General features: G+C 40.2%; 2 long non-coding RNA genes across 3 annotated transcripts in view; one reads left to right on the forward strand and one right to left on the reverse strand.

The window, feature by feature from the left end:
- LOC309711934 overlaps positions 1 to 6,650 on the forward strand; it is a 185,005-nt gene that overhangs the window by 150,630 nt on the left and 27,725 nt on the right. The window lies entirely within an intron of this gene.
- Positions 446 to 5,572, reverse strand: LOC309711746. Of its 2 annotated transcripts, none has more exons than XR_014278089.1 (3): positions 5,205 to 5,572; positions 3,096 to 3,214; positions 446 to 1,131 (listed from the first exon to the last, which is right to left on the reverse strand). It is a non-coding gene; the product is annotated as an uncharacterized lncRNA (long non-coding RNA). The 2 variants fall into 2 exon arrangements; XR_014278090.1 differs by lacking the exon at positions 5,205 to 5,572 and adding an exon at positions 4,830 to 5,144.

The raw sequence follows: 6,650 nt of genomic DNA on the forward strand, positions 1-6,650 counted from the left end.
GCAGCGAACCGCTGAGTGCATATGACTCTGCTGTGTTGGACTCCTTGCAGCCCTGCGGCACAGAAACAGCCGTTGTGACATGGCCCCTGAAATGCCAGGGCTGTGCACTCTTGGCGTAGTGATTAGGGAGAACAAAACAAAATGGCCAAGGTTTTTTTGTTGTTGTTGTTTTAAATAGGAATTAATAACCTGCATGAGAAAACTGGAAGGAAGAGTAGAAGTATGCAGAGACCTGATAGTTAAGTGGACAGAAAAGGAGAATTTACTTTATGTGTCACTGATTATTGAAATTTGTCTCAGTACATTATTTAGTGCTACAGATCAGTATTTTTACATTGCTGCTTAACTAGATAATAAACATTTGGTGCATGTCTAAAAATGATTGGTTACTACATTGTGATCTGTGCTATAATGACAAAAATGACACAGGTATTATACTCAGTCAAAAATATTTTTTAATTGAATATTTATTACATTGTTACACTCATTCAAACCCTGCTTGTGCTCGTTTCCACCATAAGGCAGTTTTGTTGCATTCACACTTTAAATGCAGATCTTCAGACCTACACAGTACAAAGTAATGCAACATTGCATTTGTGTTGGATTTTGAGCTTTTAATATATCAGTACTAAAACAGTAGGTGAAATAATTAACTCACGCATTATATATTTTTAAAAAAAAAATTTTTTTAAAGTACTGTGTTGACCCCTTAATGCTGCCCCACTTTAGTGTGGAAATCCTTCTTTTTTATAGCATGTATCACCTTAACATGCTACATTTGATAATTAACGTCTCATTGGGATCATAGTTTAAAATTCTGTATTTTTATTAGAGAAAAAAAGTATTAATTGATATTAATGAGGCTGAAGGTCGATGTTGATTTCTTGCCTAGGCTGCCCTTGCTCATTGCTGCCTTTTCGAAAACGGCCCTGATCCAGGACAATATGTCTGGTTGTTGAAGGGCTGCCAGAAGTAGTTGTTAGTTACAGTTAGGGCGCGTCCCTCTTAGGATAGGTTGTCCACTCTGAGGTCTGATATCGAATAGGTCCATAATTTCCAGCTTGTTCCCAGGAGAAGCTCTCCTTTGCTCTTTTCTCTCTGTTTCTCTCTTCCTCCTCTCCTTTCAGAATCCTGTGAGAAACAGCAAGGTGAGTTCATTCCTGCTCTTGAAAAAGTCTTTATTCCTGTTTTTTCTTCTTCTTCTTTTTTTTTCTCTTTTTTTTTTGCTAAGACGAATCGTTTCTTTGTGCATGTGGCATATCTAGAAATTCTGTTTCTTCGCAATATGTCTCAGAAATATTTTGAAATTCAATATTTATTGCGGTGCTTTTGAATTGTTCTCATGAAAGCACCGGATCAAATGCCTGCTGAGCTATGTGGCAGATGAAGGGAGGGGGGGGGGGCGAATCACTGCTCTGTTTTTGTGCTTTCATATCAGCACAACATATCAGGTAAAGCTGATTAAACAGAAATCAAATACATTAAAATTAAATTAATATTTTTATTCATATAAAACTATTTATTAGGAATGAAGTGTTTAAGTGCACCATGTTTAACAATCTAATACTAGTGTAAAAAAATGATTTATACACACACAATGAAGTGTATTATTTAAACCCAAAACAGATTTCTAACAGTTTTTCTCTTACTTTTGAATTTAGTGACAGGTTCATGTTAAATAAATCAACTTGTGTGCGCCGTGACTGAATATCAGTTCTTTATTATTTGTATAACAAAAGGCTGGATGAGCTGCCTTTTGTAAAGCATATTTTTGCACAGTTCATATTAACATTTTAATGTGGATTTTTACTCAGTGAACAAAAAATGCATTTCTGGAAAAGTTTGTTTTTTCCCCTGAATAAATCGTGACAATAATTTACACCAAATTCATAAAGTTCAGGCATTATTAAACATTTCCTAAAATTAAATTAGTATCCCTGGCATTTTTTGGTTTTTAGGCAGTGTGTTCCTTTAACGAAGCTAATATATAAAATAGTCAACATTTATGATAAAATTATTAAGTTTAACTATTAATTAATCATTTATTTATTTATGTCTTTTTGGGTTTCTGTAATAAGCAGGCGGCATTTTAAGGAAACAAAAGTCCATTCTGTTTATATTCTATAATATTTTGCACACATGCTTTTATATATGCCACAGTGCATTTCAAATATTGATGGATAATGTGTTTTCAAATAAGTGCTCAGTCAAGAGTTTTGCATATGAAGATAACTTGTGGAAAAACTTGAACTTGATATTTTTGGGAACTCATTGCTGGAAAAATATCCCTAATCCGGATAAAATGATATTCCCAAGGTGCTTTATTCCATAAAATTCTCCAAAGGAGCTGATTGTTAGCAGACATTTCCAAAATGATATAGCTGAATTATGTTTCATTATAACTTATTATCGGCTCGCTTTTGCAGGAAATGCAGTGTTAGGTAAGCTCAGCTGTGCAGCATGCTTTCACCTCTGTACTAATATCAAAGGAGTCACAGAAACAGATCCTGAACAAGCTGCTTTTTTCTTATTGGTTGCAATCACCAATATTACGATTCTTTTTTTCTTGTATTAGAAACATCATTACTGCGCATGTCTTCTGTCCACCATTTCATTGCACATGCAACCATTTTATGAGCTTCAACATAAAACAGTCTTTTAGGTCAGAGGCCTTGAAAACATACTTGAATTGACAATGTTTACTTAGGAAGGAGTACTTATTGGAAATACGGGTACACGGATGAAGCACAGCCTGCTAAAGTAAAGTTAAAAACTCTTTGGACCGGGGTGTGTTAACATTGCAAATCCTGTGCAGTGAGCATTCAGTCGTTTCTTCAGATTTTTCCACATAGAAATAATTCTGTTTGAGCTGTGCTGCACCTTGCAAGGTTAGCCTGCATTCCCTGTCTGTGCATGCATGCGTATAAATGTCAAACAGACGGAGAAAGTGGCGGTCACAGTCGGCTGCCTAAGGTGACTGGTGGGGGTCAAAGGTCAGGCTGTGTTAATACGACGTGATGTGCTGCCCCCGGGACCTCGGTCCCATGAGGGATAACCCCCTAATCAGCATTAGTTAATGTGTTAGTAATCTTTACCTTCTTAAAGCAAACAACAGTGGAGCATTCAATGAGCTCGCTTGGCCTCCCATGTAACGCTTTTGACCCAGGGGTCATGGCCTTTGTTCCCTCCTCGATGGGGAGTGCCCTCAAAGGTCCTGGGTGTAATAGAGAAGTTGTTTAGACACGTGCAGGGTTTAAGCTCGACCACCTTATGGACTCTTCTGCTGGAGAGTATACTCTCCCCTCATACAGAAGGGATACTTTGTGGTTAGCTTTTATCCCCTTCAATAAGTCCATTAGAATAACCTTGTTTTTATGTGCCGCATATCATATCTAAGTGTCGACGTTGTAGTGGTTGCTGACCAAGCACACAGCCATCCCTTACCCCCACCCCCCAACATACACACACACACACACACACACACACACACACACACACACACAAACCCCTACTCCCACCTGCTAATGCCTCCTCGATGTTTCTAAGAGCAAATATTGTTTGTCTTTGTGGATTCCCTGCCCAGTGAAATTCCATATCGCTCTTGCTGTGCTCATTGTTTTATTGTTTCATGTAGCAGTAGGACGAACGTTCATCCAGTCCACCATTTAAATTCTATAATGCAATGTTTACCCTAACAAATGCCTGCAGACGTCTTTTAAAACACTTTAATGTGCCGTCTTCTGAATGCAATCAGTGCCCGTCAGCAGACAGTTTGTTTAAGCCACAAAAAAATGTGTCTTATTTATAACGGCGTTAGACGTATGCGCTGCATTTCTATTGCTATGCTATTTTTATATTTTAACCGCTTCAAAACAGTTTTTTTTCTCTGTCGTAAAATTGTGTTCCCAACTCGATTCATTGCATCAAACCTCGATGAAACAGAGAAGCATAATCATACGTTAAAATTATTAGGAGTAAAATAATTGTCAGGCAGAGGCTATAACATGGCGCCGTCTGCCATTTTGTTTCTCATTGCAATATCAATTGGCCTGATCGACTGACTTTGTATCACACAGCTGCAGCAGCCTAGTACTCCAGAAGGAAAGCTGTGGCTTTTCCCTGCCTTTTCTCCCTCCCGGATGTCAGTTAAAGTGCGGCTGCATCGTGTGTTATTGTTAGTGCTTCATCTAATGTTAGTCGTTTTTGATCATTTAATCTGAAAAAAAAAAAAAAGCAAGATGTTGCCAGTAGTAAGAACTGCTTTGTGCGTTTTGTTTTTTTAAACGGAAACCGATTTTATACAGTCGGCCTTAAATAGTCTGCATTTGCTTCTAAAGTCCGACTAGTCATGACTCCACAATTAAGATGTGACAGGTAATTACGACACGCAACAGAGGCACAATGTAGCGGCAATGTAGACACGCAACACAGCGGCAAGAGCTGGCAGCAGTCCCAAAGCCAAAACTGTATCCTCAGATGAACTTTATGTCATGCAAAGTACAGTATGCACACTAAGCATAAATTCACAGAGCATGCTTCCCTAAAACTAATGACTAATACTCCTTGGAGTTCTAACATATGCTTTTTTTATTTATTTTTTTTTACAAGCTATTCCCCAAAAATCTTAACATATACCCAAGACATCTTTATACATTGAACCCATAATGAAGTCATGAGTTTCTCAATTGGTTAAAACGCATGGCGAGATGTGACGTATAACTTGAACTCCTTCTAATAGGATTCTATAGCTCCTGCCAAAGTGCATGACTGAACTGAGCTAGTATCTCATTTAGGGAAAGGAAGAAAAAAGAAAGAAAGCGAACAAATACCTTGCAGTGCAAAGCGGCCTTTTCCTGCACTTTGTTAGTTTAAATAATATTGGCATTTTTCTCCTCTCTCTCTAATTGTCTTTGGCCGTATGTGTTTCTACTAAAAACCCGTCTAGCAAAGAGGAGTGCGCGGAGAGAGGAGAAGAGTTTTTTTTGTGCAATCCAGCCTGTGCTGCTGTGAGGAAGAGAGAGCCGGCGAGGAACGGGGTGGTGGCCGTGCAGTGAAAGCAGCCCTCACAAGCTGTGCAGCCTGAAGCAGTAGCAGCCATGTTAAACAAGTCTCCGTGAGCTCGAGCCCCGCTTATGTATTTGTGCTCTCCAAAGCCGACAGGAAGTTTTCACAGAGTAAAACGTAAGAAAAAGTTTAACCCCCACCTTATGTTTTTCCTCTCTGTCTCCCTCTTTCTCTCTTTCTCATTGTCTCTTGCTAGGAATGAAGTCCCCTCTTTAATTCTCAGCAGTTTATAAAGCAGAAATGAAATTTATTTTTAAAAAAGAGAGAAGAAAAAAAAAGCTCCTCAGTAATAAATACACTTTACATATCTCCTTCCTCCTTTTCTTCCCTTATAGAGCTCCTGGTTCAAGGCCGAGGGGGGAAAAAAGTTAAAGCCACGAGGTCTGCCTTTTGCAGTTTTTTAGAACCAGAGCCAAAAGAGGCAGGAAGTTGTTGTACAATAGCGTTACAGTAATCTGCCTCAAATGGAAAAAGCCAAATGCTGATCGCGGAGTGGAGAAGGTGGCAGAACAGACAGAAAGAGGGAGGGAGGGACAGGCAGGGAGAGAAAGAGCTCTAGCGTGTGAGAAGCAAAGCATAATCAATGCAATCTAAGATGGTGGAAACAGCCCTGCTGTTTAGTAGGGACCCCCCCCCCCCTTTCTCCTCTCCTCTCCTAGTTCCCTCTGAGGCTCACTTATGCTTCATGTAAATCTGTGCAAGAAATTGGTTCAAACTAAACGCGTGGACCATTATGTTATCTTTTTTTTTTTCGTTCTCCATTTTAAACAAGACAAATCGGCATCTCTGGGGGGGTTTCGCTAAAATGTTCTCCGAACTGTTGAACATTGAATACCGGGGCATGTAGCAGCTGTTTTTCCTCGAGGAAAAAGCAGCAGAGTCTCACCCAAAAATGCTTATCAGCCTTTTTTGACTTTGTGCCAAAATAGCTGCGAAGGTTCGGCTACAGCCTTTGCTTTGTGACAGAGCCGGGGCAAGAAGGAGGCGTCCTGGCCATGCGTTCTTTGCCACATGTTACTGAAATTAACACTCTCCGTGCTTTTCTTTTTCACTTTGTGTGCTCGCGTCCTTGTGTGTGTGTGTGTGTGTGTGTGTGTCATGGTCTATTCTATCCATTCAGGCTGCTCAGGCATGCCAAAGAGTTAATGCGCTCTGAGTGTGTGTGTACGTGTGTTCCTTTCAGTGTGTACTTCCAGATCTGTAAAGCTCCACCACGGTAAGAGATGAGGTTAATAATTCAAGGAGATCTCAGAAGTGTTGCATATTTCAAGGATCCTTCAGCGGGGGCAGCTTATGCTGAATGACTCTGTATTCTCCCGTTTTCCTTGCTTTTCTTTGCACTTGCTGATATAGTTGCTGACGTACGTTATAGTGGATCCCAGTATGGCGTGTGAGTGCAGGCACTGAGCCTGCGCGCTGCCTGGGAGGAGTGGATTTCTGTGTCATTCTTCTTCCTCCACCCCTCCCACATTTAGTGCTTTCCACCCTCCCACTCTGCCTCGCTCTCTTCCCTTCTGTGTCTCCATCTCCCACCCATCTTATGCTCCCTCCCTCCCTCCCCAGGCCCCAGTGCAAATACAGTTCCT

This window comes from Aulonocara stuartgranti (assembly GCF_965226115.1).
Source record: "Aulonocara stuartgranti genome assembly, chromosome: 7".
Taxonomy (NCBI): domain Eukaryota; kingdom Metazoa; phylum Chordata; class Actinopteri; order Cichliformes; family Cichlidae; genus Aulonocara; species Aulonocara stuartgranti.